This window comes from Cuculus canorus, chromosome 10, assembly GCF_017976375.1.
Source record: "Cuculus canorus isolate bCucCan1 chromosome 10, bCucCan1.pri, whole genome shotgun sequence".
Lineage (NCBI taxonomy): Eukaryota > Metazoa > Chordata > Aves > Cuculiformes > Cuculidae > Cuculus > Cuculus canorus.
This window is the reverse complement of record NC_071410.1, coordinates 9,613,685-9,626,071: the sequence shown is the minus strand read 5'-3', so window position 1 is coordinate 9,626,071 and position 12,387 is coordinate 9,613,685. Positions and strand designations below refer to the sequence as shown.

Here is a 12,387-nt window from a genome sequence, read left to right as displayed (position 1 = left end):
CTATCTGGGGTTCAGCCCAGGTTTCTCTGACTGTACAAGGCATCTAGTACAGAAGATTGTTGTCTGATGTCCTGTCGTCCTATTTTAATATTTCATTTTTCTAATGCATTCAAAAATTTCAGAGAAATCAAGGGCCTCTTTATCAGGGAGTGCAGTGATAGGAACAGGGGTATCGGTTTTAAGCTGAAAGAGGGGAGATTTAGTTGAGATATTAGAAAGAAATTTTTTACTGTGAGGGTGGTGAGGGACTGGAACAGGTTGTTCAATGAAGTCATGGCTGCCTGATACCTGGAGTGTTCAAGGCCAGTCTGGATGCAGCTTTGAGCAACTTTATGTAGTGAAAGGTGTTCCTGCTCACGGCAGGGGTTTTGAAACTGGATTATCTTTAAGGCCCCTTCCAACCCAAGCCATTCTATGATTAAGGAAACCTCAATAAAGGTGAATCCACCAAGCTTTGTTAAAGGCAGTGAGGGGACTTTTCTAATCCCCAGGTTGTCCAAACATGCTCTTTTGACTCTGTGCCAACATTTTCATTGAATTCTGTGTGCCCTTCTAACAGTGCCGATTCTTCCATTTTTAAATCACAGATAAAGGGAGGACTGTGAAATTCTAATTTCTAAATACAGCAGATTATTTTCAAGTACAACATAGATGCTGCTTAAAAAAAAAAGCAATGCAATGCTGACCTTTTTCAAGATACATAGTCATGCCTGCTTCTAAACAGTCCAAGTCAAAAGGGCATCTTTTTTCTTGCAAATTTGGTGTTTGAAAGGGCATATAGGTCTCTGATGTCCCTGGCTTTTTTTCTCCAGTAAAAACCTATTCTGATGAACTAGCTGTCTGCTGTCTCATGCATAGTTGCTTGTTTTCCATGCTAGGCACATCCTTCAACATGGGCACATCCGCCACCTGAAAGGTTTGAGTTTCAATAAGTTTTACAATTTGCATCATTAGTAACTAGGGTAGCAGGTAGGAATATGTTTTAAGCTGTTTCTAGAAGTTTTGGACAGTTGTAGTTAGTTTTCTGACTCCCAAGGTTCCCTTCTTTAAAACCACTGTAATAGTGGGTGTGCTTCTTTAGGTTTACATCTATTTATTATGCCTTTAAACCTTTGACAAGGGCTGTTTTGCAGTGTTTTTGGTTTTGTGAAGAGCTGTGTACTCTAATTGGAATATATATTTTGATGGAACTTACGGTTTAGTAAAACTACAATGCGAATGTGACGCAGTTGTTTGTAGACGTCTTTAATGATTCAGCTTTCTACTGTGTGACTCTTCATGGCACGATGTCTTCCTTACACTCAAATCTTTTTTTTTAAAACAGTCCCATATTGCCCCGAATAAAAGAGATAATATATTTGCTGCAGCTAAGTGGGGTCCTCTTCGACCCTCACACTTATGTGCATCACTGTTAGTGAGCAAGACATGACCCTACCGGCCCGGGGTTTTTCACACCAGACCACTCTAGTGCACACAGTAGAATAACTCAAATCAGCATTTGATCTTATGAATTAAATTTCACTGGTCAGGTCTTTAGTAAAATGAGGATGCTTGTTCATAGAGCTAGTACATAGTCTATTTTTATCCAATATATTGCAGCGGACTGCTGTGTTTCAGAACAGATACTTGCAGTGATTATATACTGATCAGATATAATGGATATCCCTGTGCTGTGTTTATATGCTGATCAGATGAGTGCATGAAGCATTATACTTGAGAAATCCTGGGCTATGCTCTGTAGAACAAATTTAATCTTTGATACTCAGGGGAAAAACTTCAGGAGTATAAAGCTGTAAGTGTTTCTGCTAGCATTTTGATTACTACTTATACATGTTTTGTAGGTCTGGTGTCAAAAAGACTTACTTTAATACGTGTGATGCTTAATAAATACAGATTTGAACTAATTCAGTGTGGTGATTTTGCACAAAGCTGCATAGCCTGGAAGCAGTGAAATTTGCATTGCACTCATCTGATCGGGTGATCACGTATTAATAGCCCTTCTGTACTAGCACTACAGGAAAACAGGCATTTATTGTACTGTGATGCACATTTGGATCAGTAGTAACTCTTTATTGATTCTGTATTAATGGTGTAGAGTCTGTACCTTTACTTTCAGGCTTTTTTTTCAGATAACCCTGAAGTTAAACTATGCTTAACTTACAGCTTCTTCACCATACTAATTTGTTTTGTCATTGTGTGATCAGGCTTAAATCACAGACATGAAGGCAGGTATCGATCAGATTAATTTTAGTGCCTCCGGTGGGCTTGGAGAATCAAAGGTGTTAGTGTGGTGCTGTGTGATGCAAAGTGGTTTAACAAGGTCTAGGGCTTCACATGACTTCGTCCTTTGTCCAGCACAAACGTGTATGGCAATAATCCCTACTGAGAAAAAAAAGTAGAGATTTTTAATAGGGCAAACTCTGTCTAATAGATTTCTAGAGGGTGTTTCGGATGCTAGCTGTTTGGGGAGCAGGGGACCTGGATATGTGTGGGAGTTACTGACATTGTTCGTGTTGAATCTGAGAGTGTGATATACTGAAGGAAAAACAGAGTATCCCAAGGAACATAGAAGTGGGTATTGGGAGAAGCAAAGAGGACAACGTGTGGGTTTTGGCTGGTGCACAGCCCTATGGCAGGAGGGAGTTGGCTGTGGGAGCAGAAGTTACAGCCAGGCTGAGACCTGCTGAACTCATTACAGCTTAACATGTGTGGCACATTGGTTTTTCAGGAGCTCCTCAGAGTTCCTGGCTCTGAGGAGTTGCAGAAGGAATATCCTTTGTGAGTAACACCAGCATGTAAAACAGCCCCTGCTGCTCATGTGGTTCTGGTGAGTATCTCTGGTGGGAGCAGTGCCAGTAACCTGGCTCTCCTGCCCAGAAGAGGGGTACCATGCCCTAGAGTTGTGTCAGGCCCTCCTTGACTGCCAGAGACAGTGGCTGGTGCTGTGTGTAGGGTCTGATGCTGCGATGGCCAGGCTACCCCATGTCTGGCTGTGATGCTGGTGAGTGAGCCAGTGATGAGGGTAAGCATTTGGGCTGGGTGCCAGGGACTTGATTTGGCTCCTGGCACGGTGGTGGTGATGTGAAAGGTCTCATTCCCAGACCCTGACGTGGGGCATCTCCTGCTAGCTGCCCCTTCCCTTCCTGGCTCCTGGGTTGCTCTCCTTCCCCTGACCTGGACAGGTCCCCTGCCTGGGCTTCTTTGCTGCCTGCAGATGGGCGAGATGCTGAGGCTGGAGCTGTGGGCGTTTGCATCTCCAACCAGCACACGTGAGCAATGTGCCTTTAAGACTAGCAGGAGAGCAATAGTATCTCCCTCCCTCCTGTTAATTGTAGCATGTTTTTCAGCCATGCTTTCCAGTCACATTCGCAGGCTGCGAGGGGGAGCAGTGCTGAAGCTCGGAGGCTGAGTGCCACCCGGACAGCGGGTGCTCGCCCATGCCTGCAGGTGATGGGCAGCGCCTGAGGACAGAAACCTGTGTGCCAGAGGCAGGAGTCCTGTATGCCTGAGTTTTGGTGACACTGCTGACCTCACCACGTCACCTGTGCCCCTCGCCTCCTCGCTTGCGTGGCTGTGGCCTCTAGCTGCAGGTCCAGCCCGCTGGCCACCCTACCTCAACGGGCCCTCGCAGGGGCTCCCACGTGAGCTACAAGCGGTGCTTTGCCGGTGCTTGGGGACCGGGAGCCAGTGATGCAGCAGAGGCTGCGTGTTGCCTGACTGGGGATGCTGTGGGCTGCTGTGGGAACGCCTGCCTCCCCGAACACAAAGTGACTGCAACTAAGTCGAGGTTGGGACTACTTCTCCGAGGATGCCCTGTGTGTCTCCAGTCGCTCCCCTCTGGCCTCACTGCAGAATATTTGGAGTTGCTTGCTCACCCTTGCTGAGGGGGGACAGAGGCATAGGCCTCCAGAGGGTTAAGAGCATCTGCCTTTATGCCAAGTGTTTGAGCAGGAAATAATCTGCAGAGATACATGTGCAGCAATTCAACTGCTGCCGCTCTCCCAGGCTGCCGCCGCTGCTGCAGTTCAGTGTGTGAGAGAAGCCGTGCTGCTCACAGAAGATGCTTTCTTGGTGTGTCCGAAGCGCCAGGCACGGCAGCGGAACCCTGGCTGTCTGAGCTGGGGTAAATGTCTCCATCCGAGAGGAATTATGTTGACTTGCTGGCTCTGTTGGCTCACCGAGGTAGGTGCCTGTGCAATATTCTGTGATCTTTGTTGGGGGAATTCAGTCCTCTGCTCAGCCTGGGCTTTTCATATGATTAAAAAATCTCTCAGTGGGAACAGGGTTTAATTTGCAGCCTAATGCTGGACAGATATACGTGTGTGTGGTTTTTGTGTGCGCATAAGGGAAGAGAGAGCAAAGGATACCTTGGTGATACCTTTCATGCCTGGCAATAAAGTTGTTGCACTTAATTGGAACAAACTTGCCTTGGTTTCTGTGAAATACACCTGGGAGCTTTTGCTTCTTCCCGGCATATGACCTTTCGAAGGGGTTGGCTGCAGTATGCTGGGCTATACTTTGGTTCAGAAACAGTGACACAGTGCACTCTACAGGTCCCTTCATTCTGCTCCCGTGGATGTAAGGAGGACAAAGGACACTCACAGAGAGAGAGAAAGTGCTACCGACAGGGAGGTGGTGTTTTTTTTTTTAGGAGTGAAATTGCACTAAAAAGAAGAAAAGAGGTACTCTTCTCTGAGAAAGAGGGAATTTTAAGGTCCTAAGGGTTGATCTGGATGTTTGGAAGTAGAGTAGGGAATTTGTTCTAGAAGCAGCTTGTGTATGATTCTGGATTTTGTGCTTTCCCAGCTCTGTGGAGAGGAGTTTTGTTTATCTCTGCTAACTGCTTTATCACCCACAACCTTTGCTTGAGGATTTTCTGCACCAATACCTGGGAGAGAGAAACTGCAGGTGCCATCAAATTTCCTTAGGCTCATTTAGAAAGGTGCCTTCTTGGGAAATCCCAAACAAAATCAATAGCAACTAATGCTTTTCCTTTCTTGCTGCTGGGAAATGCGTTTTCGGTTTGTCTTGAGACTTCCAATGGGAGCTTTACTCTGTAAAGATTAAGCTGAAAGGGAAGTTTTCAAACAATTTCCTCTGGAAAAACAGGGTGTTGGACATTGGATACCTATTTGATTTGGTTCTCCTGGTTGACCATGTATATTTGCGTGTGGGCTCCTGAGCACATGAGTGCAGACCCTGCCAAGGAAACCTGTCTGTGCAGAATAGAAGGGTGTTTCCTGAGTTACATGCCTGGATCACGTGGAGAGAAGTTTGTGCACGTTTCTGGCATTGTGGATCTATTGAGCACAGCCAACAGTGCCATTGCTATGTAATGGTTTCAGAAGTGTTTCTGTGGCATCCCGGCAGAACAAATGTATCATTCATAACTGCACTCTTCAGGAAGACAAGCAGGACTGTCATCTACACTGCAAATCTTTATAGTCACTTTTGTTTTCTTTAGTCAGGGCTTCCTGACTGGAACATGTTGCTACCTGAGCAGTTTGGTCAGAGCATTTATTTTTGTCTCCTCAACACAGGGTTGTCATGCTATGCTTGACTCGGCACTGACATATCTTATATGGAAGGCTGGAGAAGCATCCCCATTTTTAGCTGTAATTTGGGCCCAAATGCAGGCAAGAACATGTTTCCTTTTTTTGCAAGAACAGGACACTTGTGCATCCTCCTTTGGGATGCTGTAGAGAAGACCTCTACTGCTGTGCAAGACCTCTGTGTTTCAGGTGGAGGAGAAGACATGGGTCTGTTGCATTCACTGCTGTGCATGAATCAAGAAGCCACAACCTGGCCTGGGGATGGAGGCTGCGATGATGCCTGGAAATTAGCTGCTCCTCTCCATCCTGGAAAAGAGGATCCCTTCTTACTCAGACACTAGGTAAAGCTGGAAAGCAGTGCTCCATAGCAACAATAATTTCTCATAAAAAAAGAGGAGAAAAATCTCCTGGCTTCACTCAGAGAGAGGAAAAGATAAATGTACAAACATCCAGTGCTGTCTCACCAGTGTGGTACTGGTGTGAGGTCATCTGAATGACTTTTCTCTAGAAGAGTGCTTATAAAAAGTGGTGAGCTTTAAATAACCCAACTTCCTGTGCAGGAAACACTAGAAAAATTATGTGGTAGTCATCCCATTTACTGCTATTTGCACACAGGCAGAATGGTGATCACAAGTGACTGAATTAAAGTAAGACACTTCTCTCAAATGTGCTTTCAAATTTCAAAACCAGTTCAGTTCTTGCTGGCCAGCAACTGTTTCAGTTGTCTTTGTGCCCCTATTTCAATAAGTCCATTTTTCAAAGAGTACTTTTATGAAAACAGCAAAATATTACAGCATAGTCACGTGCGATGTGGTTTGAAGAATTAGATGGGAATATGTGCCTTACAGCTGTATTCTCATCCGCTCAGGAAATCAAACCAGTGCATTCGAACTACTGATTATTTCTAAGCAGCCTTTCTGGTCAGTAATAAAGTTTTGCATTAAACTCTAATTATGTGGAAGTCAAGAGCTATTTGCTAGAGTTAATTGTGGTAATGTTTAAAATTGTAATTCATTAAACGGAGGCTGGTCAGCATTGTGTGTCACATGCTTTGTTCTGATGCCTTCTTCTGCCTGATAGTCATAGAACTGCCTATCTTCTAGAGCAAAGGCAGAGGGCTCCTTGGCTCCTCGTGGGTGCTCAGCGGCAGAGTGGGGATAAGCTTGACATTCATCTGTGCCCAGTGGTGACCTGGCAGCAGCGATGCTGGGATCCCTGTAAAGTTTGTCTTTTCAGAGACAAATGCCTGGCCTTATCCATCAGGTCCCACACCTGGTGAGCTTCAGTGAGACCACCGGCCAGTTGTATGCTGCTTTTCAGTCATAGGTGGTGCAGGGAATGGATGACAAGTTCACAGGGAATACCTTGAAACTTCAAGAACTATTTGCTAGGGAGTGATTTCCCTGATTTCTGTAGGGAGGTAAATGAAGGCCACTCATTAGGTGCCTGCAGTCTTTCAGTGACCATTGCATGTTTATTCTTTGGATGCTGCTTGTAAACCAGCTACAGGTGAACAAAACTTGTGTTCCAGAAACTGCTGAGTCTGATTAAATCCATGCTTTTCTGATAGTGCCTTTATCTTTAAAGTACCTTTAAGAAACCGTGTTACTCCATTTGAAATCTCTCTTGCTTTGTACCACTTATAAAATGCATTCACAGTAGGTGGTGGCATCAGCCTCCTCTTAGTGAGTGCAGATATTTATATTATGCAAAAGGTTTTCTCACTTTGCTGCATTCAGATGATGACTGGAGATACCATTCTTGTTAGATAAAAAATTGAGTCTGACTTTAGAGGTGAATTCAAAGAGCAATTTCTATTTAATATATATAGCATCAAATAGGAACAATGCTGCTTAAAGATTACTTTAATGATGAATCATTATATGGCTCTCACCAGCCTGAAAAGCAATAAAAGTCAAAATGGAGTGCAAGGATTTAGTCGTTAAGAAAATGCGTAGAAGGGACCTGTATTGTAGAAATAGTTTAATGCTGCATCAAAGTAGAAATGTTTTGAGGTGCAAAAGTATTGAGTACCTTTCCACCCTAAAGATAAGAGGAAGCTGCTACCTATTGTTTATCGTTCCAGAAATTTGCTAGACGCTATTATTATTATTATTACTATTAAAAGCCCTGACTGATTCTCCCCACCCCCAACCCCTTTCAGGGTAGATGTTGTCATAATGCTCTCTCTTTTAAATGCTATCATTTTAGTACTAAACCTAATTAAATGCTGTAACTTTTGAAAATCAGATTAATTTGAATCATCAGCCCAATGCAAATGCTGTAATCATTGGAGATCGTAAAATGTTCAAGGGACCATAATTTTACTACAAAACCGTAGTGGCATGTGTCCAAGTATCTTGCTACCTTTGTTCAGATGATGTGGATTGTAATGTGTGCGTTTCTGCATAATGCAGCATGAATAGAAATGATGTGTTCCTCAGCCGTTGGAGGCCATTCTAGCCATAAGTCAACAAACACCAGAGAGGTGACATCACCTCTCCCATCACTGAAATATTCTTTTCTCACTGTAAATATCGTATGAATTCTATGGTTTCTGCACAATGGATAAGGGGGCAGATAGAGCTGGGAAGTTGTTTCACATGGAAATTGCAGTCTATTTATGAGCCAGTGGATGTGATACAGGTAGATCCACTGTCACTCAAAACTCGGGACACAGTCTGTGAACTCACATGGCACAGGAGCTACTTCAGCTGGTTTGATGTTCGGGCAGAAAACACACTGATCATCACTTCAGTCTCCTGGGCAGCAGGATGGATACTGTGAGGTTCTGGTAACCTGCTTCCTTTTAGACAAATTTCTGGTATTTTGGGCTTTCTTTTTTTTTTCCCTTCCCCTCCCTCCCCCCCCCTCCCCCCCCGATATTAGGTAGCAAATAATTATTTTGGGTTCCAACTCAAGCAGTGGCAAAACTGGTCTTCCTTCTCTGTCCTAGATTTATTTCTGAGGTGGTGACATTAGGGAAGATCTCACTGGTCATTATGGATGTAATCACCTGGTACTGAAATACAGGAAGAAGCAAACATTTATATTGGAGTTCATTGTTTAGGCTTTCTTCACGGCAGAGGGAAAAGGCACTCTGAGGGAGTCATTACCCCTACTCATTTTAGGAGTCTACAGTAAGGTAGAGATGGATTGCAGGCTAGAAATGCCCAGTCCTTTCTAGTCATGCAGATGGCTTGTGAGGGTGGCTGAGATGAGATGAACCCCACCAAGGAATAGCCATTGATTTCAGTCCTCATCCAACAAACTGCTCTGCTCCGCCCAAGCTGCTTCAGGTTCCTTTGAGGGGTTTGGTGGAAATGAGAGATGCGGTGGAAGAACCGACCCTGTAGATTTAACTCTGCCTTACTGAACTTCAGTCGCTTTGTCAATCTGTTTATCAAGTGTGGCCGTGAAGTGTGTGCTGCTGTTTGCTGCTGAGCATCCCAATAGCAGATACTCCTTACGTTTCTGCTCGCTGGGACCTGGTATTGCTCTTTGTTTGTAAGTGCAGTCTTCTTAATTGGTTGCTCCAAGTCATGCTTCCTTCCCCCGCTCTCCAGATTTGTACGTTCCAGGCGCTGTGTCAGTTTAGAGACTGATGTTTGTGTCAGTGGGCTTTGCAGATCTCTTGCTCCTGCCTACTTTCCCACCATGCTGATTGTATACAGGGAGTTACTACTGCAGAGAGAAGACTGGTACTGTGAGATTTGCCCTGTGAAACATTTTATATTTAGGACTTACCCAGCAAGCTCATATCAGCCAAAATGTAGAATTCAGGAGTGTGTTTTCATGCCAAGTCTGCAGCATTTGACCGTGAATGTCTATCTCTGTAATTTTTCAGCATATATAATGTTCAGGAGTCTCTGGATAGACATGTATGATTTTATCACAGCTATTGATGGAACGGAAAAAATAAAAAAGATTGCAGAAGCATATTATTATCCACAGTTCAATGTATATAGTGGTTTGCAAACAGTTATTGTGGACAACGTTATCTGAAAGACTGTAATTTTAATGGTTCTAATAGGGGCTATTGTAGGTCTCTTACAGTTACAGTTTAATTTTAATATTAACTTTATTTGGAAAAGCCTGTATTTTAGATATGATGGTAACCAGCATTATGTGCTTGACTTATGACAATAAAATCATAGTTGAATACTGGAATGAATGTGAATATATATGTATCAGAGAGGTCTCTTACCTTGATAATTTATCTATTTTTAAATGTTAATCATCACCTTCTCTATTTTCTAAAATAATATGCAAATATAAAACCTCATGTAAGTATGTAAGTCTAAGCATTGTGGTGTAGGTATGGTAAGTACTGTCTAGCACTCCTCGGTTCTATAAGGCATACGTGAATCTTAGGATCATGTTTGGCCTCCTGATAATTCAAGCATATTCAGCCTTATTCAAAGAGTGCAGATAACTGGGACTGAAGAGTGTCCCGAAGGTAGTTGTTTTGGTGAGTAATTATTTCTGGTGATTTAGGGGAAAAAAAAAAAAAATCCAATCTAAGTTTATTTACTTGTTCCATATGTTGAACCTTATTTTTCATTTGTCTACTTAATTAAGGAAACTGCTAGTAATGGAAATAATTTCCCATGATGTGGACAAATCATTGTTCAGCCTTCTTTTTGCTAAAGTGATCATATAATTTAAACTCTTTCCACACAATCTGTTTTCAGGCCTTCAAGTCCTACGCATTTCTCTCCCAGATTTTCACATCTTTTTGAGCCATAGACATCAGAGATGGCTATTCTGGAACAGCAGAACACCATATTCTACTAATATTCTCACTAACCCTATACGTAGAAGCAACATCACCTTTCTAAACTTGGGCTAAATTGCTCCTCTTCAGACATCCAAGTGTGTCATTAGATTCTATAGCGTCAGCGTGGCCCTAGGACCTCATGTTCCATTTATCTGCCATGACTCCTGTATCTATTTTTAAGTGTCTTGTTATTGCCCCTCTATAAGTGGGGTAGAACATTCACTGTTGCATGACTTGATCCTAGACAAATAGATTTGTGTTTTCCTGCGTTATGTTGCCTGATCTTTGACAGGGTCTGGCATATAAAGAGGATTGAGTTGTTTGGCTGGAGTCGCCAGAGTTTGGCAGTATTTATCACTTAAGCCAGTTTGGAGTTGCATTGTGCTGAGAAACTTTTCTCTGTAGGCCCAGTTACAAGCACTTCCATTCACTGATGGTTCCTCATTAAAATTACATCTTGTTGATCATCAGTGACTTTTAAAGTGTTCTGTAGTAATTTCATGTAATGATATTCTTACAGGCAGTATGTGATGTGTCACTGAGCAGTTTGCAAAAAAAAAAGCTTGCAATGCTGGCCCAGCTGCTCTGCCTGCCCTTCCTCTCCTCCCCTGGCATTAAGTGTATTAAAAATCATTTCAGGTTTATCCAAGAGGGCTGATTGAGGCTCCCATCAAATGCAGATACAGGGGGCCCTGCAGCTGCAGGTGTCTCTACTGCTTTCTTCTTCCTAATGGCCATTGGATGATGTTTTCTGGAGAGACTGAACAGATTGCTCTTGCTGTTGAGGTATTCATAAAATCACCCACGACAAAGATAAAACAAATTACAGATTTTAGCACTACTCTGTTTCCCTATTCTTTTTTGTCTTTTCTTTGGGTTTCATGCTGGTTTTTAATTCCATTACTGTCTTTTCATTCCTCAGGAGTCCAGTCCTCTAGCAATTGCTCTGTGATGTTGATCTGGGTCTCGTGTCTAGGCTGGGTAACTGTCTTGACCACTTACAATTGCTGGAGGAATATATCTCTTTGTGGTCCATCAAAAACTCTCCTGTTCAGCTCCTTATCTCCCATGGCTAGCATCTAGGTCTTCTCCTTATCTTGATCATCTTTTTCAATTTCCCCTCCCTTGAGGTACTTCCCTTCCAGCAGGAACATGGAGTAAAACCTTTCTTCCTTCCATCACTCTGCTGTTGCTTTCTACTTTCCATTCCTTCAGTGCTCACCCTGCTAGCTCTTTGTCATTTTACTACCACTAGTCCTTATGTCTGGGACTCGATGATTCCACCTTGATTACTTTTTTTTCTCTCTTTTTGCCATCTTCATTTTTTCAGTTTCTCCTTGAACAGTCCATTTGTTTCCTTGACATAACAATTACTGACAGCCTGGTATCCTGTCTCCAACTGTGGCAAATAGCGGATGCTTAGAGAATAATATAAGAAACAAGGTAAGAATATAATAACCCTAATATATCCTGCCAGCAGTGATTAGTATCACGTATATCTGACTGTGTTGTGAATGTTTAAGCACATCCCCGGGGGCTATATAATGCCTAAAACTATGTGAGTGAGGAAAGGACAATTTTAGAAGATGGCAGATTTTCTTCTATAACTGCCTCTCTGCAAAAGCACTGCCCTCTCCTTGCCTGATGTTTCTTTGCTTAGCACAGAAAGACACGACAGCACTGTATTTTGTTTCTGAGCCAGTCTTGGGGTCCATCTGCAGGGCTTCTCGCACCTGACTGATCAGGAGCTTGTGTTTCTCTCTGATGGAGGCTCCTTGAGGACATGATGGCAGTGTGTCAAGGTGAAGGGAAAAGGCCTTGTATTTGGCTCTGAGCTCTTATATTACCCTGCTCCCTGATAGATTCCTCCAGCTTTCAAGCTCTGGCCAGTTGTAACACAAGCTAACGTAGCTGGAAGTGTGGTATTGCCAAACAAATTTGTGCAAATCATGGCCACAAAGTGGAGGAAGGGACCCAATCCAGTAGGATTCACCTCCAGGCAGATTACAAGCGTGTCCTGCTTGCCCTGTGGCTGTGCAGTCCGGGAGCACCACC

At 43.3% G+C, this 12,387-nt stretch overlaps 1 protein-coding gene across 7 annotated transcripts in view; it reads left to right on the top strand.

Annotated features, from left to right (window-relative positions):
• HTR2C (5-hydroxytryptamine receptor 2C) overlaps positions 1 to 12,387 on the top strand; it is a 266,373-nt gene that overhangs the window by 38,100 nt on the left and 215,886 nt on the right. For 4 of the 7 annotated variants that reach the window (XM_054076041.1, XM_009565889.2, XM_054076035.1 and 1 more), the window contains exon 1: positions 3,572 to 4,182. The exons of 2 other annotated variants lie outside the window; for them this stretch is intronic. The gene's annotated coding sequence lies outside the window, so the exon portion shown is untranslated. Of the gene's footprint in view, positions 1 to 3,571; positions 4,183 to 5,540; positions 5,894 to 12,387 lie in introns of those variants that run through there. One more of the 7 variants, XM_054076038.1, reaches the window with a different exon arrangement.